General features: G+C 41.1%; 1 long non-coding RNA gene across 1 annotated transcript in view; it reads right to left on the bottom strand.

The window, feature by feature from the left end:
• Nucleotides 1–24,836, bottom strand: part of LOC106146554 — an 88,263-nt gene extending 63,427 nt beyond the window's left edge. Inside the window, exon 1 of the long non-coding RNA XR_001231042.1 lies at nucleotides 24,793–24,836. This is a non-coding gene — a long non-coding RNA (uncharacterized LOC106146554). The remainder of the gene's footprint in view (nucleotides 1–24,792) is intronic.
• Between the last annotated feature and the right edge of the window lie 2,273 nt (nucleotides 24,837–27,109).

The following is a 27,109-nucleotide window of genomic DNA, read 5'->3' on the forward strand; positions in this document are numbered from 1 at the left end:
AGGATTTCTCCCTGTGACTTCAGAGGCTTGACTATGTCTGTGTCCTCTCCTGGGTTCCAAGAGGATAGGGGAGGAGGAGGGGCATTGCTATGGTTTGAATTGTTCTCACAAAAATTCGGGTGCTCCCAATAGCGTAGCATTAAGAGGTAGAACCTTAAGAAGTGGTAGGCCAGGAGGGCTCCACCTTTATAGACAGCGTTGGATGCCCTTCTAGAAGGGCTTGTGGAGCAGATTTGTGCCTTTGCCAGTCTGTCTTCCACCTTGTGAGGACACTGCATCCCTCCACCCTGCAGGGGATGCAGCACACCAAGTGTCATCTTAGACCCAGAGAGGCCCTCACCGGGTGTCAGCACCTTCCTCTCTGACTTCCCAGCCTCTGAAACCGTGAGAGGTAAAGTTCTGCTCTTTCTAGCTTACCCACTCTTGGGTTTTCAGCAGAGCAGCATAAGGTGGACTAAGACTGGAAGAAGTGAGAGAGAAGAGGAAATGGGGGGAAAGGCAGGAAGAATTCAGCGCTGTTTGAATCCAATTCATCATGGTTCTGACCACGCTAAGATGATTTCAGGACACCCTGTAACGTACGGAGCTCCCGGTGAACATCCTTGCTTGTCTTCTCTGTGACAGCACTGCTCTTGGTCCCTACTAGAAGTTTCTACCATAAGAAAAAGGGAAGAAAAAAGGAGTTGCTATGGTCTGAAAGTTTGGGTCCCCTCAAAATGTCTTATGTTGAAACCTCACTAAGGTGACAGTGCTAGGAAGCGTGGCCTATGGCAGATGATTGGGTCTTCAGGATGGACTCTTGTGAATGCGATTGTAAAAGAAACCCAGCGTGCTGCCCCCTGTGTGCCATGTGAGGGCACAGCTAGAGTACGCCACCTATGAACCGAAGAGCCGATCCTTGACTGGTGACTTGGTTGTGGATTTCCAGGGCTCCCAAAGCATGAGAAGTTTCTGTTGTGTAGAAGTCACCAACTGATGGTATTTTGTTATCACAGCCCCAACAGCCCCAAGACGTGACTACTCAAGAAACTCTCTTAAGCCTTGTGGAACAAAGCTACGAGCCAGAGGTATAGGGACAGCTGAAATAAGGACAGAACTAAAGAGATTTTTAAAAAGCAAAGTTAAGAATAAGCTACCTGGCCAAATAACAACGAATATAGGTAGGGGCCCAGGATAATGGTCAATAAGTATCTTTTTGGAAAACAAAAGAGGAAAAATGTTCAGTGCAGTATCCTGAGTGCTGACATAATGGGATGACATGTAGTTAGGGCAATACAGAGGCCAAGGGTCAGCTGACTAACACATCCAGGACTTTGTAAAATATTCTCCACGTGGGGTAAGGTGTTTTTCCCTCTGGACGACCAAACATCGCGACAAACCAGTGGATAATGCTCTTTATGGAAGGGCCTCACCTTGTGTCTCACAGCCACACTCTGTGACTAAACAAACACACCTGAATATTCTTCCACATCCGAGACCTCAGACATGCATGTCTTGTTCTTCCATCAGGCAAGTTAATACTCTATGCACAGCTGCACCCCCAGAAGCGCCCTACCCCTCTGCCTCCTCAACTGTGCAGAGTACACTCTCTATATATGCACACGTCTAGGGAAATACTTCTCAACACTTTACCCAGGGGCATATGGAGGCACTAGCAACTCTCAGGAGACATCTGAACCCTGACTGCCATTTTGTGTCCCACCAATCCTGACGCCCACTGTACTGTGCCACATTCAGAAGAGACGATCACATGACTCTGGTAACATGGAAGGACCACACCAGGAGAAATGGAATCACCTAGCAGGACTGGGCAGCTGGACGGGGAAGCTGATCAGAGGACAGAGGTGCAGAGAGATGGAGCAGAGGGCCTTAAATTCACTCAACAAACATTTACAAAGTATCCAGTGCAGACCAAACTTCAGAGCTGTGGAAGGGAGTCTCCCCCACCCGCCTGCCTGAGAGCACAGCAAACACACACTTCCCTCTCACCTAAGGAGGTTATGCTAGAACAAAGGGCTGGGTGGGATGAGGCTAGGACTGAGCAGGAGGGAGGGCAAACAAGAAAGTGCTGAGCAAAGAAACTAGTAAAACTGATAGCCCAGTTTCAAGAAGTATTGATTTTTAAATATGTAACAATTTAGAACTAAAAGCTAAGGTAATCTCCACATAGAGAGTGGTGGGGTAAGGGGAAATGGAGTAGAAGGATGCTAAGCTTCTTGTTTTGTGCACAAATAATATGCAGTGATTAATTTTAGGCATTGAAGAAAAATACTACTTCGAAGGCAGTCATTAAAACCCTAGTGTAGAAGTTGCATGTAATTTCCAAGGCATTTCAGAAAATAAGGCAAAAGGGAAAATAAGAAAAATATTATTAAAAAGATAAAAGTTATACATTCAACAAGGAAAAGAAGGAAATAAGTTGAAAAAATATTTAAGGTGGCAGGCCTAAGACTAATGTACCTGTATCAATAGTCACATAAATAAGTTCAATGTTTGTTTTAGAAGACAAACTCTTGAATCAGATTAGAAATCTAACTAGATGCTATGTGAGACACACCTAAATTATATTTTTATGGACAACCTGCAAATGATAGGATTAAAAAAAAAAATTCCAAACACTAATTACTTAAACAAGGTAGCACTTTATTTCTTCTTCACACAATTGTGCCTGCCACAGGGCCTTTGCTCCAGCCTTTGCTTGGCCTTGAATATTTTTCTCCTGGATCTTGACCTAACGGGCCAGGGTTTGATATGCACTGCTGCTGACTGCGTGCTACAGAGTTACACAAGTGTGTGCCTCTGTAGCCAGGTGGGATATTGAACTAGAGGCAAAAGAACAAAGCAGCTACAGATGGAAGTGTACCTGTAATAGACCAAAGGTACTAGGGAGGGCACCCCTGAGGGAGATGATCATAGAATTCGCCCAGACAGACTGGGTGACACTGGAGGTGCGAGTACAGGGCGTAGAAAAGGAAGACTGGTGAGGAGGAAATCACGGGTGAAATGGGAAGGAAAGAGAATGAAATCCAAAGCATTTCTTCAGCATGTACCAAGGGCCCACAACCGCTCAGTGTGCTGCAGTGTGTCTGTATCTTGTCTAACATAGACAACGCAAAGGAGAAAAGATTTACTGCTTTGGCTCACCATTCCAGAGGCATCAGTCCATAGTCAGCCAGCTGGAAGGAACAAATACCACAGCGAAAAGGAGTGGTGAGGGGAGAGCCACTCCACCCATGGTGGCCAGAAACAGAGAGAGCAGCTAGGCGGCCAAGACAGAGAGCCCAGCAGGGACAGGACCGTCAGTCAAAGCCATGCCCCAGTGACCTAGCTCCTCCCAGCAGCCCCTACCTGCTCACAACACGGTCAGCTATGCACTCATCAATGGACTGATCCACAGGGGTGGTTGGTGGCCCCAAGAGCTAATCGCCTTCCAAAAGCTCCACCTCTGAACACGCGAGTCTTTGAGGGGACATTCTTGACCATAACAGAGATGTTCCTTAGGACTAAGGAGCCCCATGTATCATGCTGGGCTGGGGCTGAATGGGGTGCAAGTGATGATCTTGAAAACTAAAGGGAACCGGAAGGGTGACTTGATAGTACCAAAGCATTTTGGTGCTAAAGGATGCACAAAGAGGCAGGAAAATAACGACTGCTCTTGGCTTGATATCTTTTCTATTCTTACTCCTTTACACCATATCATCAAATGCATTCATTTCCTATCTGTGTCACTGGTGATGGAATAGCTTGCTATGCTGATCCAAAGCTAGGGAGGCTGAGTCTTAGCTATTAGCGTACAGTGTGAGCACTGTTATATTTCAATATTGCATTTACAACCAACCAAAAAAGGAAGACTTCAATAGATATTCCATCTTCTGATTCAGATCTTTTGTACAAGAAATCTCACTGCTCCCCCAAACGTGCCTACTCAGATACATTCTGCCATGATAAAAACGCATTAGAAAGTATGTGAGCGTTTTATTCATCGTCCCAAAGTGGGCTTTTTGTAAACACCACGACAGAGATTGTAGTCGCTTCCCTTTGTGCGCATACCGATTTCTGCTGTCTGGTGTTCTCATTTGTCAGGTTTTCTCACAACCCTCTTAAAACACTGCCTTTATTTAGCTCTCCCAGTGGAATATTCCCAGTTTCTGGGAGCAGGAAGAAAACTTTCCATCAAGTCTGCATAATGACCAAAACAGAGTGATTGAATTACTTAATTGAAGCTCTGTAGCTTGTAATGTGATGCACATTAGCTCCTGTTCACTGTGGAAAAAAAAAAAAAAGAAAAGAAAGAAGTGGAACCAAATCATTTTCATCTTTCTGTTTGCTCTGGGTTCTTTTCTGTTTTTTGTTTTTGGTCTTTGCTTTTTGTTTTTGAAGCTTACAATATATCCAAGAGGTTCCCTCCTCAAATCTGTAATAACCAACAAGTGACGGGGGAGCATAACTAACACAGAAGTGCATAACAGCTTTGCATAGAGATTAAGAGACTTATCACCCGTACAGTTTTTATTTGCTCACAACATTGCTGGCATCCCTTCCTCAGCTGCAAGCATCATAGCGAAGCTGCTGCTGAGGGACACACAGCACGGTGTGAAGGGCACAGGGTCCACACACTTGTCAGCTTGCAAGTTTGGCTGACTTTGGGGCTACCCTGCCTTGGGCCCTTGAATGCATGAGTCCACACAGTTTGACTGACTGGTGCAGGAAATGTTCCAGTGCAGTCTGAGGGATGTGAAACAAAACCAGACTAGAGTCACCTGCACAGTTAGATGGCCACGCTAGTTCTGGGCTAGGGAAGGATTATTATGTCACTTGGAAGATGCTAGCCTAACTCTGAATGCCTTTCCACCCTCCTGACACCAAACAGGTAACACTTTCATATCACTGACTCTATTTTGATAAGATTCAGGCTAAGAACAATGATAGCTGAAACAGAGAGAGAAAAAAAATTTTTTAAAGACTTCAATTTTATTTTTCTTTTTTTATTTTGTTTTGTGTTTTGAGACAGGGTCTCGCCATGCAGCCCAGGCTGACCTTAAACTCACAGCAGTCCTCCTGCCTCAGCCTCCTGAGTGCTGGGATTACAGACATGTGCCACCATGGCCAGTTAGAGGGGACATTTTAAAAGGTCTTTCATCTCATTCAGAGCTGATGACTGACACATTAAATTTTTTTAGGATTTTTGATAGTGAAATGAAGGAAAACAACTTTTAAATAAATTCGTATTTTAAACATATATACATTCATTTAATGAAATTTAATACTCATCTGTGACAGAGTGGAACACGACTGCTCACCTGTATTTTCACCACTGTTCAATGGCCCTGTCGGTGACTTGCAGACACCAGCTCTTGTCCATGACAGTCATGCCTTGGCATAGTACTCAGCTGCTTTGAAACTCACTGAATTTGGTACTTGACACATTTTGATGCAAAAATGTTGCCCCATGCTCATTGTGTGGTACTCAACACGCAAGCTAGAACTTGTCGGTGTTCATGGGTTGGTGGCTACCTTCTCCAGCCAAAAAGTAATCTGTTGATTCCTCATCATTTTTAGTACTCGCTGCATCTCCTAGAACAAATTAATGACAAGCACCAAGGTACCACTGCCTACCGTAAAAGGGCGTTTGGGGGCATACCATGAGCAATTTTTGCCTGCAGATCATTCTTTCTCTTCATACTCAGCTGTCTTTTCTTGTTGTAGCATATATGATTTCTGCATCATTCACAGTTTAATTTCCCACTGACATGTCATCCTTCATTTTTTGTTGTATGCCATCTTCCCAACAAAACAAACCAAATCAATGAAACCCTTGATTTATTTCAGGGCCAGCTACTAAGCAGTGGCTTTCTTTTCCCCTTATGGTACATTTGGATTTTATGCAGTGATTGTCAATTTGGAGCCAGCTTCCTCCAAGATACAAACATGCTGAAATGGAAACTATTCCACTCCAGCTCTACCTTACTAATAATGACCATTACATTTGTGGTTCTTTTTTGTTGCTCTTCTTATTACTAATTTTTTCCTTTTTTTTTTTTCTTCTTTTTTCAACTGTAGTCCTGGGGACTAAACCCAGAGCCTTCACATTGAGCTACATCTCCAGTCCTTTTATACCTTTTACCTTGAGACAGGTTCTTCCTAAATTACCCAAGTGGGGCTCAAACTTTCAGTCCTCCTGCTTCAGCCTCCCAGAGTGCTAGGATTACAGACCTGTGTTACTTACATTTTTAGCTTCAATTGTTTCCAGATAGAAAGTCAATTTTTCACTTGTATTGCTCTATAAACATTTCAGAATTCCACTCCTTTTGACTAGATCAAGGATGTTTCATTTCCTGGGGGAAACATGGCATTTATATCCCCTGCAGGGTCCTCAAAATCAGGATACGAGGAGCACAGCTTTTTCAGTATTTTTCCCACATACTGTTTTCTTTAGAAAACATACAACTTTGTAAAAAACAAATTCTTTGCTTGGAGCTCATCCATGCCCTACTTTGCAAGCTATACTAAACTGGTAAAGACAAACAATTCATACTTTTAAATGCTCTAGGATTTGTTGGTTTGTAAGTAACCCAAAGTGATTATTTTTAAGCTCCAGCTGCAAGGCTATAGGCCACTGCTGGGATGTTTCTTTGGATCTTGATTCATGCTTTGCTTTTTTGTGCTATTTTTATGAGTAGCACCCTACCCTTCCCACCTATTTATCAATATTATAAAATTTTTCACCAATAAAATATTTTGATAAGTGATTCAGTCACCTGTGGATTACTGATGAGTAGTTGTTGGATAGACAATTTCTGTCTTCTACTGCCCATATGTGAACATTTTAATTTTCCCCCTACTACCAAGCCATCTATTGTTTAATGTAAAATACCTCCTACCACCAAACTTAAAAAATAAAACTAAGAATTTCTATTTCAGTATAAGTCCCCAAATGGCATATCACACTATCTTTCTTGCACAAGCTGAGCCTAAGATTCGTAGTCTGCTTTCTTGTTTGTTTGCTTAAAATACAGCAAAAATTTAAAGGCACTTGTGCAGCAATCTAAGAACAGACCTATGGGGTTTGTGATATCCAGACTTGTGATATTTTTCCATATTAAATTTCTAGCTTGACAGAAACTTTAGCAAAAACCTTTATTGAATTTTTCTGAAGGACTCAAGGTAGTTTTCACAGAAACAATTCTTCCTCGTAGTTTATCAGTATACATCACATTTAACAAAATTGTATATTTATGATGCCAGAGAACCTGGCATAAACAGAGTCAGGAACAGATATGACTCTTGCTAAGTGTATAACTCAAGTACTGGGAGTAAATGTGCCTAAACATAAAGCCTCACCGTTCCAAGTACTCCTAATGCAGTGAGCACAGGTCTACAGTGGTTACAATGGGATGAATATCTGATAGCTGAATGGCTCATGGTAACTAAACTCTGTTTCTCTAAACATGACACTATCCTTAATCTGAGCCATGTGGCCCCCACGGTGACATTTTTGGGCCTAAATTATGATTCAGAAGACACTCATGAGAATTTAGGGTCTAAGGTATAGTATCCAGGAAAACTCTAAAATGAAACACTTAGCCTGGAGCTTAGCCAAGAGGGAGTTTTTCAAAAAGAAATGTGATGGAGCTGGTGCATAGCTCAGTGCTGGACTGATAGCCTAGCATGTATCATGCTTTGGATTCCATCCTCAGTACCACTAGCAAAAAAAACAAACAGGGGTATCACTTTATGCTACCACTTTCTGCATCTATGGAAATTTCTAGAAAGATTTACCAGTTTACTTTCAGGGCCAATTACTCAAACAGCTTGGGATACTTTGAAAAGATTTTAAAGGACAAAAATTGAACTAAAATATCAAAGAAATTTGATGAAGTAAAAGGTATTTTTACCAACATATCTCCTCCGGCATTTTTTCAATTAAAATAGACCAGAAAAATATGCCACACTTCACAAATCAACCCAAAATTATAAAGAAGTTCATTTGTTTTTTCTTTAAAGCTAAATTCAAAGGAAGATGCTTCTGCATTTTAGCAAGAAAAACTCATATGAGTATTCTTTGATCTAAAAGTCCACAGTTCCCCTAAAAACAGATCCTGAGCAAAGGATCCACATAACTTATTGAAGAATGGGCCCCACGTCTATCTGAGGGTGCATCAGTGAGAGGGTTACTTCTTGGGCATCTAAAGCCTGGTCCTCCTGGTACTTTCTGGAACATTTCTGGCACATGCCCAGAAGTGACATTGCTGAGGACAGGGAGGTTGGACATGTATGTCACTGGCTGAAGGTTGAGCACAGAACAAACCCCACCCCCAAACTCTTATAGGCTCCCCCTGACCCCACCCAGCTCCTCAAGAGCAATGTCAAGGCGAGTAGCTCAGCACAAGTGGGAATACAGCCAGGCAGGGATCAACAGTGTCTGCTACTGTTATAAGTGGCTTCTCTTGAGTATTCTCGTATCTGATGTGGAATCTGTTCTTCCCCTGAGCATCACAGACCCAACCATTTAGGAACACTGGCCTAAATCAGACTATTTTCCAATAGAAAATACTAGGGACCTTGAGACACTCCCCCAAAACAAACAAATAAAAATTCTGGGTACGAAACTTCTGAACTAAAAAAGTCATAACTAAGGTGGTAGCTAACTGCTAGCTGAATACAGAATTCCACTTTGGACATAATTTTCCCTAAGTCTTTTGAAGGTGTTATTCCATTGTCTTCTAGCTTCTAAGGCTACTGTTAAAAGGCTAAAGCCATCTGAGTCTCTACTTGTTTATTTTCTGTTGGTTTGAAGAATCTTTCCATTCTTTTATTTTGCTATTTTATCATGACTTAGTATAGATTTTTTTCCCCTTTTTTGTCACATATGGTTGTCAACTTGACTGGGACACAGGGCATCCAGATGTTTGACCAGACATTACTCTAGGTGTTCCTCTGAGGCTGCATTTGGATGAGATTAACAATAAAATTGGTGGACTATGCATAGCAGATTATTTTCTCTACAGTGGGTGGGTCTTGTCCAATCAGTTGAAGGTCCGAAGAGATCAAAAGACTGAAACTTTCCATAGTAAAAGAACTCCTTCTCCCTGAATGCCTTCAAATTGGAGCTTCAGGTTTTCATGTCCTTTGTCTCAAACCATATTATCATTCCTCCTGGTTCTTAAATCTTCAGATTCATACTGGAGTTACGCCACTGGCTCTTGCAGGTGTCCAGCTTGCTGACTCTCCCAGCAGGTCTTGGAGCCTTTTGGCCTCCGCAGTCACACAGGGAAGAAGGGAGAGGAGAGAGGGGATAGAGACCTCTATCAGGGCCTTCCAGGGCCTTCTGAAAGGAGCTGTGGGAGAGGAGACGAAGTGGACATTTCGCCCATTCAGCATTTAGAATTCATCTTAATTTCTCTTTCCAGTTTAGCACCATCACCCCAGCCTCAGTTCTGCCTGGAATCCTAAAGACCCAAATTCCTCTGCTTCCCTCTCTCTGGAGAAACTGCCTCTCCTTTGGGAGGGCGGCAAAGGGGAGTCACCTGAGAGACACCTGAAGAGGGAGTGTTTGCTCAACAACGCCTCTGCCCCAGGTGCAACCTCTCATTCAGAAGTCCTGGCTGCATCTAATGTCTGACCCTTCCCCCTAATACCTGACCAGATTCCAGCTTCTCTGCTTTTCTAAATTAATTACCACTTTCCCATCTATTTTTAGCCTCAAGGTTGGAATGACAACTCCTGCCTGCTCTTGTTCTCTCTGTCCTTGGTTATTCCTTAATGGTCATTGTAATGGAGCTGAGAAGGAACCTTTCTAACATTCCAGAAATTCTGAGTTCCAAAATTCCATCTGTCCACAAGGATTAGATGAGAAAGAATATTGTAGTCTGTGGCTTACAAACATGACCCTTCCCAGAGTTCACACAACTATCCACAGGAAAACCTTGGATTTGGGTCCTTTGTTTGTCATCCTGAGATCTCAAGCAAGTCAATCCAACCATGTCCCCCAGTTTCCTCACCCCACGATGGAAAGCCAAGGTGAATAAAGCAATTCTTCTCCATGCAAGGATGTCATCTAAGAATCCACTGGGAGGCCAATATCAGTTAGAAATGAAAATATACTTGAATTTCAAATTCCAAATTTTCTTCTTCTAAGGCATAGGGCTAAATCAATTGGCACTACCCTCCCCCACCCTCAAATTCAACAGAGACAGCTAGAGCAAATGGAAGCATGGACAACATCATGCCAATCCGGAGATTTTGCCCAAGGTAATTCAGGAAGAGCTCAAGGGACTGTCTTGAGTATTGAAGCTCATTAACATTAATAGCAGCTGCTGAGCTCATAATCAAATGGGAAAGTGCCTCCCCAAGAAAAAATACACTAATCTCCTGTATAGGCTACTTTGTCATATTCTCAATATTCTAGGAGAAATACAAACTGAGAAAGCACGAAATGTATAAACACCGAGACCTTGTTAACTGAAAATTATTTCCCTGCTCTTAATCTCTTATGGTGGGAGATATTTAATGTAAAATTTCCATTAGAATCTCGCTGTTTTCAGCAGCTTAGATAGTATGAGGTAGCTTAGATATTTTTGTAATAAAATATTTTCTTTGGAAAATAAATCCCTAAAAAGTAATTTTGTTTTAGCCTATGAAAAAAAGTCATTCAATATTTCTGTAAAACTATAATTCATCATTATTAAATTACCAGATTACATGCACAATTAAACTTATTTATTAAACAAGACATATGCCAACAACTTTGCAATAATCCTCTAAACCATAATAGCAGATTTTCAACTTTAATAACAACATCATGCAGCTAATACTCAAAGGACTAATTTTAAAAGTAAGGGCATTTGGTAATTGAAACTGAAATTATACAATTAAGCACTTGAGTAATTTAAACATGAACATAAGTGTCCTGACTCTATTGCTCTTGGCTTTTAGTCAAATTCACTAGTGCCAGTTAGACTTTATCACTCTAATTATTTCTGTTCTATATCAGATCTTGCTAAATAGAAATTGAGAATTATTTGAAGTATTTTTTTTATTCCTATGACTTTTCTGCTTCAGAAACACATTACTATTTCCTCTAATTAAGGCTTCATACAGACAATCAAGACTAACCCCACGATAATCAGGACTCCATAGAAATGCAAAAGGAGATTTTTTATCTGTGTGCCTATTCCCAGAAAGAGATGCTGTGACAGTTAATCTTGATTGCCAACTTGATTGACTTGAAAGATCAGTAAAACACCCTTCTGAGTGTGCCCAGATGGATTATGGAAGCACAGTGTTGGGGACTTTGTCTGGTCCTTGGCACCTCCTTTCTGGCACTCTTCTTCTTCTGTTTCCTGGACATCATGAAATAAGCAGCTTTGCTCCTCCTCCACACCCTTCCACTGGGATGTTTCTGCTTTGGAGCCAGCTGATCGTGGACTGAATCCTCTGAAACCATGAACAAAAATAAACCCTCCCTTCTTTAAACTGTGTATGTTGCATCGTTGGTCCCAGTGTTCAACAGTTGGTAATGCAAGTGCATTAAAAGGTTTTGATATAGGAAAAAAAGTTATCCACTGGGTATATTTGCCCTTGAAGCATTTTTAACCACTCTTTCTTTCTATCCATCCTCCCTTTTTTCCATTTTCTCTCTCTAATATAAAACTACCTGTTTTAAGCCTCCATCCTTTACCCATAGAAACACTAAACTAAGAATGCTATCTGTTGACAAAAAGCAAAAGAACAAACTCTCACCTGGTATAAATCATACTTGTGTTTTTTACTGTATGATTAAGACCTTCAATGTTGTAAAGTTACAATAAGATTTAGAAACAGTATCCAAGCAAATTATAAAAATTATGTGTTTTTAAAGTAGCAGTCCAGAAAACAATAAAGGTTATGGATAATGCAAAAGGAGGAAGAAATTTGGGAAAAGGAAGAGACTTGGAGATAGTCTTTGACAGATAAAAGGAAGGGCAACAAGGAGAGACAGCAACCACCACGTCTACCCTCAAGTAGTGAGGCACAGAGTTGGTAGGGAGGTCTGAGGAACTGCACAAGGAACAAGGGATAAAAGAGCTGACAAACCCCGACATCCAGGCTACGACTATGTGAAGCTAAACAAGTAGGTACAGTCCAGGGGCTGGGGATTTAGCTCAGGGGCACAGCGCCTGCCTGGCAAGCATGAGGTCGTGAGTTCAATTCCCAGCACCAGAGAAAAAAAAAAAAAAAAAAAAAAACAACTAGGTACAGTCCAGACCACAAAGAGCCTAGGACTCCAGACTAAGGCGTGCAGATTTTTTCACAAAAGCCATGGGGAGTCACTGGAGAGTTCTTTAAAACAGCAAATAGGCATGATCAGATCTACACTTTAGAAAGCGCCTTCTGGCAGCAAGGTGCATACTCCATCAAGGCGCACTAGGATGGAGGAAAGCAAGGATGCTTGTCAGAGAAATCTAGTACCTCCCTTGCCACACTCCAGGCTGGAGAAAGCAAGAACCAGAACCAAAGCAGCAGCCGTAGGAAAAGAGAAAGGACTAGAGCTCAAGCTATTTAACGAGTAGACACTCCTTGTTTTAGAGAGCAAGGCGTAGTTTCACTTCCACATAATTACACATAGACCACCATCGTAAGAAAAAGCCCACTCAACAAAGGTGGATCAGTCTTCCACAAGGGTGGTCCATCAGAAGCAAGAATTTCTCCACAGCTCATTCAGGTAGCTCCTTTCCTCCTAAGATCTACTTCTTAAAAAGGGTCCCCATAGTTAAAATTGGCATTATTACCCAAGCATGGTGGCACAAGCCTATAATCCCAGCACTCCAGAGACTGAGGCAAAAGGATCACAAGTTCAATCCCACTCTGAGGAATTTAACAATTTAGTAAGACCCTGTCTCAGAAAATAAAAAGAGCTGGGGATGTAACTCAGTACAAAGACCTTGGGTTCAATCCCCACTACCGCACCAAAAAGAAACAAGCACTATGATTTCTGTTAAAATGGGTTGACCTTGTACACGCTATTGTCATCTCTTATCAGCCATAAAGAGACACTAAGTCTAGTGCTGAAGTTCAGAAGGAAAGAAAAGAGTGCTGCTCAGCGGCTGAAAGTTTTGCAGCACTGGAAAGTCAGCAAAGGGCAGCACAAGGCAAAGAGGCGGAGAGCGCAGAGGTCAGGAGGAATGAAAGTGAGATGGAGTGAACTAGAAGAGACGGGACTAAGGCAAAGAGGTAGAGAGAGGAATGTGAGGCAAGAACAGCAGAGAAGAGAATGTGATGCTGCTGCAGTTTGGAAGTGTCCTCTGAAGGCATGTGTGTTAAAGGCTTAGCACCAAGCTATGACACCCCTGGAATGTAGTGGAACTTTAATGGGGGTGGAGTCTGGTGAGAAGAAATCAGATCACTGGGGCTGCACCCATGAAGGTGATGTGAAAGCCCCATTTCCTTCCTGTCTGTCTCTGCTTACCAGATACCATGAGGTGAACCTGCCTCCTCTACCTTGTGTTCTCATCATGACATACTATGTCGCCACAAGCGCAAAGCAGTGGGGACAAGCAACCACAGACCAGAACCTCTGAAACTGTGAGCCAGAATAAACCTTTTCTCTTCATAAGCTGACTCTCTCAAGTATAATGTCACAGTGGTAGAAAACTGACTAACAGACACCAGCAAAAACATGAACAACTTCTGCTGCCTCCTGAGATCTGAATTGTTCTAAAGGTGGAGGCACATCAAAGCCTTCAGGTAAGAGGGGTCTCTTGTTGGAGATACAAAGGAGAAAAGAAGCAGGAGGGAAACTGCCAGATTCTGGCTTTGGACAGTCACGAGCAACCTTTTATAGGCTGGAATAATTTAAGAGATCTGAAAAGACTTACAGGTTGTTTTTCTAAAGTACAAAATAAGAATAGCTGTCTTTAGTCCCGTGGGGAAGAAGGCACAAATTCATGAAATTTTGATTGGCTACTTTGTGGAGTAGAAAGATGTCAAAAGCTTCTACTGTGCTTTTCAACCAAAAGTTCTACTTTCCAACTGCTAAATCCTAACATTTGTGCCTGTCTTAGAGCTGAAGAGACGAAGGCAGCTTCCTAATCTTGCATTTTGCAAGGAGCTTAAGAACCACACGGCATAGCCAAGGAGGTCGTTGCCAGCCCTAAAGCTGTGGGTTGCCTCAACATCATTCCCGCATCTGTGTCAGGCAGTTTACATACATTATCTCAGTTAATCCTACCATGACACTAAAGATTGGTCCAGCACTCTAACTGTGCCACTGGGTAAGTATGTGACAAAAGATGAAATATCTAACAGTCTTCGTGTAGTCTGTAAACACCTAATCGATCCTCCACATAGATAAATCACTAGCTTATTTCAAATACCCCGGTCTACTTAGCTCAGTAAATGAGCAACATCTGCGAAAATTACCACATTAAACACGTTCCGTGCCGGGCTGTTATGTTTTATTTTTAAAAAATCCTTTGACCATATAAGCACCATCAATGATTTCAGATTAAACAACAGAGGAGAACGGTTCAACCAAGGAAGTCTCCAGGCTGCTCAAATTTATCACTGAGCAAAATTGTAGAATCGTTTTCAGAGACACATTAAGAAACGAAAGTCCTCTATGATTAAACAGCCTTTCAAAAAATCCCTTCCAGGATTAACACAATGAAACTTTTTCTGTGTTGCAATACGAAGGAAATTAAGATCTAAAAGCTTGTTCCCTAGTTGTATTTAGAAGGGAAACCAGAGAGTTAATTTATTTTAAAAGCTTAGATCAAGATCCACCCAATTTGACATTCACTTCTTCATTCAGAGGTCACTAAAATGCGTATGTCAGACATCTGCTGCTTTCTTTTAAGAATGCTGAATTTTAAACCCAATAAGTCTAAATGCAGCTCTAATATAATCTACAAATGACCTTACTAAGTCTTTCTACATCCCATAAAAGTATATTAATTGTATCATTTCATTTAAGTTCCCAACTTGCTGTGATGTATTAGCATATTAAAATTAACTCTGCAGGCCCTAATCATTTCACCTTCTGAGCCAACTTACCAGGACAAATTTGATAAAATTATAGTACCCCCTTGTGGTGTTGCCTTCATACCCTACCAGGACATTTTTGTAATATTATATTTTTTTAACTCTTCTTCCACTAAGATCAGTGAATACCTAATTAACCTTTTCTAAACTCTAATAAAATCATGACAGAATTAAAGGGGATATCACCGGGCTGTTAGAACCAATGAGATAATGTGACATCTCACCATCAAATAAGAACATTTGGAAATGCGTACTACTTTTAACAGAAGAGGGCCAGGGATATAGCTCAGAGGCACAAATGCCTGCCTCGCAAGCACAAGGTCCTGAGTTTGAGTCCTGGTACAAAAAAAAAAAAAGAAAACTCCTTCTAAGAAATATTTTCTTAAATGAAAAAGAAATGTCTAGAAGCCACTTCTATATAGATAAATTACAGCACACAACTTTGAAATTACTCACTAGATTTTAATTTGTTTCTCCAGCAAATTCATATTACTGAGAGGGTAATCTTGCTTTTTTGAAAGGTAAACAAATAAACTCTTCACAAATCAGGAATGAAAAAGAAAGTTGGTAAAATTCAAATGCAATGATTCTTCCCTCATAATTCATGCAACTTTCTTCTAGAAGATTGAATTTAACTGTTTCTGACTGTTACTGCTTCCAAGATATTTTTTTATCTATTGTTTTATCATAATTTCTATTGTATTAATTGTTTAGTAAAATGAGTAAGGTTTGAGGGAACATATTTAGGCACAAATCTCTTCCTGGTTTTAGTTTTGTTTTCCTATGTACTTATGTTGTTATTCTTCCCCATTCAAAAAAAAAGGAAAAAGAAAGAAAGAAAGAAAGAAAGAAAGAAAGAAAGAAAGAAAGAAAGAAAGAAAGAAAGAAAGAAAAGGAAAAGCTCTTACTCCCAACTTTTTTCTCAATAACTGATTTCCATCTTATTCTAGAACAGGTTTTTGGCCAAAACACAAAGAACCATTGAATGAATGAGTGAATGAAGAATGAATGAATCCACAATACTTTGGATAATCCTGAAATAATTCCACTTAGGTCAGAAGATCTCCTAAGACGCCCTGTGGTTTCAGTGGAGAAAATAAAATAAAAACAGGAAAAAGATCTCACCTATAACTTAATGTATTTAGAACCACTGCCAACAAAAATGGCAATTTCATATTCATAGAATACCCAAGTACCTTAGTAAGTAACTAGAGAATCAAACCAGTAAGCTTTTGAGATTAGTTCCACTCTGAGTCAAGCGGTAGTGCAGTTTATCTGTTGTTCGAGGCAGTAAGCAATTCTAACTGATTTACAATGAAAATATCAAGCAGCTTTGTTTCAATTTAGTTCAGGTTCAATAAAATAGCAGTTCTAGTTCAATTCCGGGAATGTGGAAACATATTTACTAGTTTCTGATTCACATTCCATTGGCTTCTTGATTATCATTTAAAATAAAAAACATTGAATTGGACTCAATTAGTTATTCAGCCAACATTTCTTAACACCTTACTATGTTCCAGGGTCTATCTTGACTGTTGGAATACAAAAAATAAATAGAGCTTAATTTCTACCTGAAAAAAAAATATGACTTGCTAGCCGGGAACCACTGTAATGAATGACAGGGAGAAAAGTGCATTACCCTAGGATTTACAGTAAGAATTTCTAACAAGGAGACATCACTTGAATTTAGAAAATTCCTCGATTAGCCCCTAGGGTTGAGTGCACCAAACAGCGTCTTAAAGTAAGTTCTCAGGGCTGGGGGATTTAGCTCAGCGGCAAAGCGCCTGCCTGGCAAGCACAAGGTCGTGAGTTCGATTCCTGGTACCGGAAGAAAAAAATAAATAAATAAATAAATAAATAAATAACTTCTCATTAAAACTGAAAGCAATAAGTCTTGTTTTCCTTCCCCTGGGTTGAGCATTACTGTGCAGTTGCAGGAGCTAGTCAAATTATTCTCCTAACAAAGAGCAACAGTTGAGGCTCCTGGGGTACGTGCAGCTGTGCAAGAGAAAAGACACAACTGGTTGAGGGCCAAATGGTGCTCAGCTCCAGGGAGCGCCATGCACATCTTGTCCTCCATGAGCAGCAGCCCCTAGACGCTGTCGCCCAGCAGCCTTGCCAAGCCAGAGCACCCAGACATTGCCAAGAGGACGAGAACACCCAGAGGCAACAAAGAGATCTAGGGGGAGGTCAGAAATGTCTAGAAGCCACTTCTGTAGTTATTTGTCTTGGGGTGTGATGTAAACCCTCCTCCCATCGCCCCTGTGAAACCAACCAGCTTTCCTCTTAATAATTTATATATGTGAACTTGACTCTTCACTATTGGTTTTTGTTTCCATTTAGTGGGTGATGGTGCTGGTATCCCTTGGGGTTTAAATGTGGTGACAGAGCACAGCTGAACTTGGCATCCTCAATGGGCCTGGGGCACAAAGTGATCACGATGGTGCTGGACCCAAAGGATAGAGGGAAAGTTGATATCTGAGTTACACAAAGTTATAATTTAAAAAGTAATAAAAGCTAAAACAGAGGTGCTGAGAGATAAGGGAAAGAAACTACCTGCTTTGCCTCAGGGAGACAGAAATATCACCAAGAAAGTGACTTTCAGACTGTCTTAAAGGAGGAATAACAATTATCCAGAAAAAGAAAATGGGGAAGGGCATCTGGCAGAGATGACAACAAGAGCAGAGGACATTTAGGAATAGCCCCAAAGACCAGAGTGACCGGAGAGAGCCACTTCTGCCCACCCCGCCCCATCCGCAGCTCTCCGTGCACACCACCCACATTTATGGGAACAGGTGTCCCTGGATAGCTGCCACCCAGCTTTCTACTTGAATAAAACTTCTTGAAATAGTAGACTGCTAGCCATAGTAAATTGTGCTATTTGTCCTCGATACATCCTTCCCTCCTCTTTCATCCCTGACTCCCTGGAGAAAGCACAGCTTCATTGACTTTGGACCTGGTCATCTGATATAAACAAGAGAATGTGGAAGGGACATTGTGCCAGGTCCAAGCTGAAGTCTTAAGGATATCATATCTTCTTTCTTGTCTCTCTCAGAACTGCCATGGAAAGAGTATGTCCCACCTAGCTGCAGGTCCCGGAGGAGGAAACACGAGGTTATGAGTTGAGTTGTGACCCCCTTTAAAACCTCTATGTTCAAGTCCTAACCCCACAACATCAGAATGTGACTATACTTGGAGATTGGGCCAGTAAAGAAGTGATTAAGTCAAAAGGAGACCATTTAATTGGTTCTAATCCAAACTGACTGGTATCTGTATAAGAAGAAATTCAAACACACAGAGAGACACCAGGGATGTTTGTGTATAGATCAAGATCCATGTAAGCAAGAAAGTACCATCCATAAGCCAAGGACAGAGGCCTCAAGGGTCAAAAAAAAAAAAAAAAAGAAAAACCTCTCCAACACTTTAATCTTGGACTTCTAGCCTTTAAAACTCTAGGAAAATAAATTTCTGTTGTTTAAGCCATTCAGTTTGTCGTACTTTGCTATAGGAGCCCTAGAACACTAATATACATGTGGAAGAGACCTAAACCTAACACATGGCCTAAAAGCAGAGGCTTCTCAACCAAATCATAGATCTATGAACAGAAAATATAAGTGTTTATGATTGCAAATCCCTGACATCTTAGAGTTGCTTGTTATGCAGCGATTGTAGCAGAACTGGACTGATAGGCTTTCACTTCTCAATTTATAGCCATATGCTCTTAAACATACCATGGAGTTGCTCTTGCTAAAGAATATCATGTGCTGCTAGATAGAAACACTTAATAATAATCTAAATCAATAAGAATAGAGAGCACCAACCATTCAAATATCAACTGAGACCACTCCTCAGGCATGATTCAAATTGTACTTCTAGTTGGCCTTGGAGATCATGAGATATAAAATGCTGCTGTATCCACCCCAACCTATACCTTTCTTCTAGGTCTCTTGCCTGAACTCCCAAACCACACTTTCTCCTGCCTGCCCAACATCCCAGGCTTTCCCTAGGAGACTCTGGGTGCAGCAAGCATCATTTGGAAACAACCATCAGAGAGGCTATACCCACCACACCCCAAAGGAAAAAAGAGTTAGAATTTCATGCAAGTATTTTCAGGTCTTCTATACAATCATAAAGATAATACGTCTTAATGAGAAGTCAAAGACATGCGGAAGTCACAAAAGTAATAACAGTTTTTTGTTGAAATCTTTTTACATGAGTTTTCTAAGTGTTTAATAGATATTAGCTCATTTAATCCTCATGGGAGTTCTACATGGTGGGTGCCACTACTCTCCCTATTTCGTAAATGAGGGACGTGGGCACCTAGCTTGTCTCACTCAGCTAAGATCATGTGATTTAAAACCAGGCAGTCCAGAATCTTCACTCTTAGAAATGAGGCCTGCACAATTTCTTAACCTTAAACCAAGCACAAGAATTACTATTCTTAATAATATTAATAGCTAACATCTTGGGAACCTGTCAGTCTTTCAAAAGAAATACCATACGCACTCTACCTTGTTAGATTCTTCATAAAGTCTAGGATGTGGATCTTAGTATGTCATCAGTCTACATATGAGGAAAGTACTGCCTAGAGGGAGAATGGGGAACTGTCCCCAAGTCACAGAAGTATGTGCCACCAAGACTCACATCCTGTCACTCTCCTATCACAGTCCGTGACCCGAATGAACAACTGCAACCTCAGTAGACAAGCACTGAACCATCTCTTGAAGAACTGTTGTCTCCTCTCCAGTATGGTTCTAGTCCCTGTGAAGCCCCCACTTTGGGGGCTGGGATAGCCACACTCTCTGTAATGGTTGATATATCGTGTCAATTTGAGAGTCTAGAAGTAACTAAACAACCCAGCAGTTCTACATCCTAAGGTGTACAGGACATGCCCTAGGGCAGCTGTTTAAGCTCCAGGATGTTGTAACGGTTAATTCATTGTGTCAATTTGAGAAGTTTAGAAGTTTAACTAAGTGACTCAACAGGGGGCCAGGATCCTCACTTTGTAAACATCCTGAGCCTGTGTGAGAGGAAGAGGTCCCTGAAGATGGTATGAGTGCTACACCCACCCTAGGGCAGGTAGCTTGCATACAGTATAAGGGAAGAAAAGAGGCTTGATTGCCCCCTTTGTGCTCGTGCTGCTTTTACTGTCTTCCACTGCCTTGAACAGTTGCCCCTCAGCCATGCCACCCTGCCTTGAAACCAACTGATTATGGACCGAAACCTCCACAAACTGGGCTAAATAAACCCCTCCTCCTTAACTTTGGGTGTTGGATATTTTGTCCCAGCAATGCATGAAAGTAACTAAGACACTCTCCATCCATCTCTTGTCACTAGTTCTCTCTGCGTGGTTCTGTTTTGTCCTCTCTACAGTCAGCTTCCACTTACTTGTGGTTCTGCTCCACCACAATCTTAGCTTTCATCTGACTCTGGCCTGCCAAGTTGCTGACTCAGGCCTCTACTCCGCACGACACTTTAGCTGGGCTTGCTGCACTCAACTGCCTACACTTCCTGTCTCTGAATCAGATTCCAGACAGAGACAATTGGGTGGGTCTCTGGGCAGCCAATGGAACAGGTGGCTTGAGGAATGTTCATGTCCCAGGCACTGGGTGGGAAGCTGGGTTCACCTTAGTAATGTGTAGGCTACAAAAGAGAAAACCTAACTCAGGTATAGTGGTGTGCACCTATAACCCCAATACTCTCTATCCATATAACCCCAATACTTTCCATCCAATATTCTGGGAGGAATGTAAGTTTGTGGCAAGAATCAGATCACCCCTAATTTCCAGGGCCCACAAATATTGTACTGCATCCAATAGAGTGCAGTAGGGGAAGAGGAGGGGAAGAAGCTTATTATAGGAGATAAGAAGCAGGGACTTGAGAACCGTCCTCCAAAGTGACACAGTGTGTACAGAATGGTAGATAGCAGCAGACAATGGTAGATTCCACACAGACAACAAGGTAAGATGTAGGATGCTACAGGGCATATTTGGAGAACACCAGTCTTGCATGGCTAGAAGATGGAGCCTAGGGAGCAGAGAGGGGTGGGAAGGAAGGTGACTGGATACAAATCAGGGAACATAGGCTGAGGAACCTTGACTTAAAGATAATTCCAAATGAAAAAGACACCTCTAATCATGACACGGAACTTCAAAGCCAATCTACTAATCACTGACATTCAAAAGCACTAAGGAGCAATGTTGTGCCCAATAATTTGGTTTTAATAATAGACTTGAAGTCAATGAGGAATACCCTTGGAAGACCACATCCCTGCCTTCAAAAACACCACGCATAACACTCGGGAGGAGAGAAACGGAGCATCCCAGGTAAAAGCAATAGGTTAGCAGTACCATTTTCTAACCAAGACCAAGGCCCTTGCTTGCCAAAAATGTCTCTCAAACAACTTTACCAATCCCACATGTGACCTGACCCCCAATAATGGTCTCTCTCTCTACACTCCCTTGCACAAGTAACGATAAAAATGTTGTGCCCGTCAACCAGCACATTTAATTCAGCAGCAGCACATTAATCTGCCTCTCATTTTCCTACCACTTTCCTGAAATTCCAGAGGAAGGGGCTATTGTTAAACAGCAGCAAGCGTTATTCTCACAGCAGTGCACATTAATAATAATTCAGCTTGGTGTCACGGAAGCCTGTAGGCTCTTAGCTGAATTTATTTGAAAAATAAAGTTTGTTTTTTTTTCCCTGAAGATCTTTACTTAAGTCAGCATGGAACTCCTGTAAAGATAACTACCAATAAGTCACAACTACCCAAGGAGCAGTCCTGTTATTTTTTTAATTCACCACTCACCATGACAACATAATAAACACACCTTTAGAGGCTCATGCATGCCCAACTATTGAAAATGTCATGGCTTCTCCTTCATGGTGCTCCCAGGCATACAGTTCAACTCCTTTTTTTTTTAATTCTCTGAAATTCTAGTAAAACATCAATTTGCAACTGTGAGGTGCTACTAAGAATTTTGTGATAAGTTAGCAAAACAAGCCTTCTTTTATAATCCACTAGTAATAAGTGGGTTTATGTTAATTTCTTTAAAAAAACAGCAAACCATCAAGTCAATAGGGTGTGGACATCTGTTTTTTTAGTTTTTGTTTGGAGGATATAGATGTTCCTGTACCCTTTCATAAATGACTAATAGGAAAGATACAAGACTAATAGGAAACACAGCTTTATGCAACTTGGTCAACTGTTGGCTCCAGTTAACAGCTGGTCTTTAAACTACCCAACATAAAAGCATACATTTTAGGGGAGAAAAACTGACCCCAAAACTGCTTCATAAAATAAAGTATTTCATTTTTCAAAGCTACGGGATTATTTGAGAGGTTATAGTACTAAAAGGCCCCAAGAGTTCTGTTGTGTCTTTTTTTTTAAAGAAGGAAAGTTAAAAGTTTCCACCTTAAGTATCAGAGACTAGAGATTTTACAATACAGTAAGTGTCAAAAATAAAATGTAATTCCTTCCAAAGTCATATAAAAAAGTAAGCCTCTGTAAAGGAATTTTTCTTTCCAACTGTGAAGTAGGAACCTAAAATCACAGCAAACAGTTATGACGTTCTTTTCTGCAACAGTGTCCAGACAGCCAAATTAGCCCAAACTTCAGCGTCCTATGTGCCTGAGTTGCTAGCAATGCCCACCTCCGCCACCCAACAGCTAATTTCTCCTTTTGGTCAAGGAAGACCGTAAGAAACACACCATGAAACATAATGCCAAGCTTGCCGCCATCCAAGTTAGACATGGCAATTCACACCTGTATTAGTCCCAGCCTCTCGGGAGGCTGAAGCAGAAGGATCACTGGAGCTCAGGAGTTCAAGACCGGCCTATGCAACATAGCAAGCACTCAACTTCCTACTGTCTTTCAGACTGATGCAGTCCCTTCCCAAAATACATGAAAGGTGTGACTCCTTTATTCAAACAGTTGTTCTTTTTTTTTTTTTCTTTTTATCCGATATTTTCTACAGCAATGGATTTCTTTTAAATGCAGAGATGGGCATGGAGAATAACTTTGCTCTGAGAAATGCTAGGTGGGTCCTAGAAGAATGTCTAATGGTCAGTACACTCAGAGAATAAAAACCTAGCCTGGCTAGAAGCTCCTTACTCGGGTTCATCGCTATGAAACCTGCCAAGTCCTCACATACCAGAGGTGGTTTGCTTTCTCTCCAGCAGGGATAATGGGTTTTTCAGCACTTTTGCCAAATTACTGACAGAAGGACCTATTTCTCTTTCCTGTGAAAAAGGAACCGGTAGTGACAGAAGCATGAGAATAACTTTAACCACTAAATTATACATTGCAAAGGATGGACGGATAAATGAAACTCCCCCATAATACCATTCCGAATTCTTTCCCAGCTAAAAGACTAGCCAAAAGGTCACAAAAGTGCCTGACCTGAATTTTTTTCTTTCCCACATTTGTCGTGGCCTCTGCCTTACTACTATCTTTTGAACATACTATTTTTTCATTAATACATCATTAAGGAGCAGAGTAAATTATTGTGGAATTGGGAAATATCAAGAGATTTTACTTGGGCACTCTTGTCTTTTTCTGAGACTAAATTAATCACATAACTTGCTCTATTAGGAAGAACATTCACAATTTAACATTTGTGTTAGTTGTCCTCTAAGCACAAACACTCCCATTGTCTCTGGTTCCAAATCACTGACATTTTTCCCAGGAATCTTTGTGCCTGACACAGTGCCACACACAGGTGGGTGCTTAATAAATACTGTTGGATGATGGATGTGCTCAATTATAAAATATTCAAAAATGCTCCATTTTTCTGTCTCCCAAACAGCAAAACTGTTGTAGCCTTTTATGTCCAGCTTAGCTCAATGCCTGACTAATTCACTTCAAAAACCCACAAACGAGTAATCAAAGCTCAGAAACAACTTTAAAGCATCTGTGTATCATACTCGCCTGCCTAGAACACAAAATTAAAATCAAATACAAAGCGAATTGAAAAAAAAAAAAAAAAGCAGCCTGAAACTGGTTTGGCTTTTCAGCATCAAAATTCAGACAAGACATTCTTTGCTATAACAAGAAAACTGAGATTCAAAATCCAAATGTTATGATTTTTTTACTAAACAAAATGAACCAAAACATAAAAATTCATATTATTTAACATTCTCATCCACTCTCTTCCAAAATGAAAGAGTACAACACACACACACACACAAGAATTACTCAGAGTAAGCCAGGAATTCATACTATAAATGTGTTGGCAGCTAACTCCCGTGTGTTGGAGATAAACACTATTCACAACCAGGTGTTCCAGGTGGACCAGCAAAGTTTCACGTTAACAATTTATCGCTAAGGTGGTGCCAGCTGCCAGCAGAGAAGCTGGTGTGCCTAGGTTTAGAGAACAGGGGACGGAGAATGTGTCTTGCTTTAGAACAAAAGAATTTCGTTTTATCACTTGCCTTTACCGCTGGAGAAAATGGCTTCTGGTGTGTGGAACTCCATGATAAATGTGCCCCCTCTAGTTCTTTATTGCCTCTGTAAATCACAGGACTGACAGCAGTTAATAAGAAAAGCTTTTGAGTGGTTTTGAAGTTTTGCTTTGTACAAATAAAGTCTCATATTAAAGATTTTGCTAGTCTTCAAGGTGTAGAAAAAGCAGCACGCATAGACCTTCCATACTTTTAACTGTTTGTCTCCTTTTTCCAATTTTCAAAGCAGGAAAGAAAGAAACATTTCAGATATGCACATTGAAAAAGTAAAACCAGATCATAGTTTAAACAGCTTTGTATACTCACAGCATCACGGCTTCTATTGAAATTACCATCTCTTCTGGTTTTTGTAATCTGGATATAGATAGCACAAGAGATATGTGGTGGAAAGAAAACTGTTACAGTAGACCTATTATTACATTTCTGACCATAATTGCATGCTTTACCTCATTTAGCCAAAGAAAATTTTGGTTCAGTATCAAGAAAGAGAATTGAAAAAAAAAAAAATCCTTGGAATCGATTGGCTGCCAGTTCATCCCTAGGTCCTGGGATCCTAAAATTCTGAAATCATATTTCAGAGTCTAATTGACATAGCTCAGCGGCACAGCACCTGCCTGGCAAGTACAAGGTGCTGAGTTCGATCCCCCGTACCAAAAAAAATAAACAATGCGATAGCAGTCTTCTCCAAGGAGCTCTGAATACTTTGCCACAACCATACTAAAATCCTAAAGGGGAAGCTTTGGTATTTGTAATTTCTTGGAGACAAAGCTGAGGCTCAAAAAGCAAAGAAGGTCTTTTCTAAAAGCCAACAATGGGACTACACCTACATTCCTTCTCATAAGATCCCACTTATTTTACAATCCAGAAAAAAAACGAAAACTTTCAATGCACTTTCCTGACCAGATCTCCATAGCAGCGTCAAGAACGGTTAGGAACCCATGCATATTGGCTGAATAGTTGTCTGTACACCAGAAATCAGCCAGCAAGCTGAGGCTTAATTTCATTTTGTCCCAAGCAATAAGAGCTTTTAAAAATCAGACTTTCAGATGACCCACTTGTAGCCAAGTCTGCTCCTTTGTAGGAATAATGTCAAAGGGGCAAGACCTTAGCTAACGCTAACATAGCATCCTGACTAAGTATACATTTCATAGTGGTATGTATCCAAGACCTGCTTGAACATTAGGATTTCATTAAGTGACATTCTACTGAAATTAGAATTAATGTTCCAGTGGTTTTGTTTCCTTTCCGTGGTTTGCTTTATCCTAGTCTAACTCTGACCAGTTCTTTCCAAAGCAGATTTGCATAGCCCAAAGCCTTCACTGTGGACAAGAATGAATGGGATTCTCCTAGGTCCCCCTCAGCATCACCTGAGGCCACTAGCAAAGCTTTAGTAGCTAAAATTCAGTGTCAGTTCTTGAAATACCGCAGGAAAAAGATAGGAATAAGGCTGTCTCTCCCCACCATCTCCCTCCCTCCAGACATTATTCCCAGAAGGCCCAAACTCAACATATGCCGTGACTTTTGATGTGGCATTGCTCTGGCGGGAAAATCCAGGCTCTGTCTGGCTTATCAGGATAAATTTCTTTGGCCCTCTGATTGAGTTCACTCATAGAAATTTGGCCACAGTCCCTAGAGGTAAAGTATATATGCTGGAAAAGTCAGGTCTGTCCAAATGTCATGCAGGCATGGTCAAGTAAGAGTCCAGAAGACCATCCCAGTGGATAGATAGCACACTTGACATTCAAGAAACTGATAAGATCAAGCGGGCACCAGATGATAGATAGAGAGATGGTGAATCCACGGGTTTCATCGGATTTCCTGGGGTTTAAAACAATAAGACCTATGTCCAAAGGACCAGAAATTCTAGCACTGGACAGAGCCGGGTACAAATCCAAGTTCAGCCACTTTCTGGCTTTGTTACCTCGTAAATAATTTAATATATCTGAGTCTCTTTAAACCTATTTTATAGGATCGGTATATGATAAGGTTTTCAAGTGCTCTGTAAAAATGGAGACAGGTGAATCACTCATTTGTTTGTTCAGTAAACATGTGCCAGGAAGAGTGCTTTCCATATGTTATTTCATTTAATCCTTGCAGTGATTGTATGAATGGCCTTTACATAAAGCAGATGCAGTCCGGGGGACATTTGTTAAAAGATCCCAATACAAAAGCATCAGGGTAGAAAGAAGGGAAGGGCCATGGGATGCAGCCAGAGGAACAGCGTGTAACCTGCAGTCACCGTTCTCACAGGAGGACCCACAAGTGGCTCTGAAGATTGGCACTGAGCATCTGTCAAGCCCAGAGACCACCAAATACAAGTCAGGATACGGCCCCCCCAAGAAAGACTTCCCTGTCCTTTGTCCTCCTTCCTCCTCCAAGCCTGAACTCTGCAGTGGGATGGACAGGGAGAAGAAATGGAAAGTCATCTGTCCACACCCCTAAGGACAGGCTCCTCAGCTTGAGGCAATAGCAAACTAAAGAAAAGACTAGCTTCTATCTGAATAGACATTGGAATATTACACTGACCTGGCCATCTGCATTCCTGATATTAGACTGTCCTTATGGTTGTAAGTAACTACACTACAGTTTCTTTTTTTTTTTTTTTTTGGCTTTTTTTCTGGTA

Source organism: Chinchilla lanigera, unplaced genomic scaffold (genome assembly GCF_000276665.1).
Source record: "Chinchilla lanigera isolate Chin_1 unplaced genomic scaffold, ChiLan1.0 scaffold00083, whole genome shotgun sequence".
In the NCBI taxonomy this organism is placed as follows: Eukaryota; Metazoa; Chordata; class Mammalia; order Rodentia; family Chinchillidae; genus Chinchilla; species Chinchilla lanigera.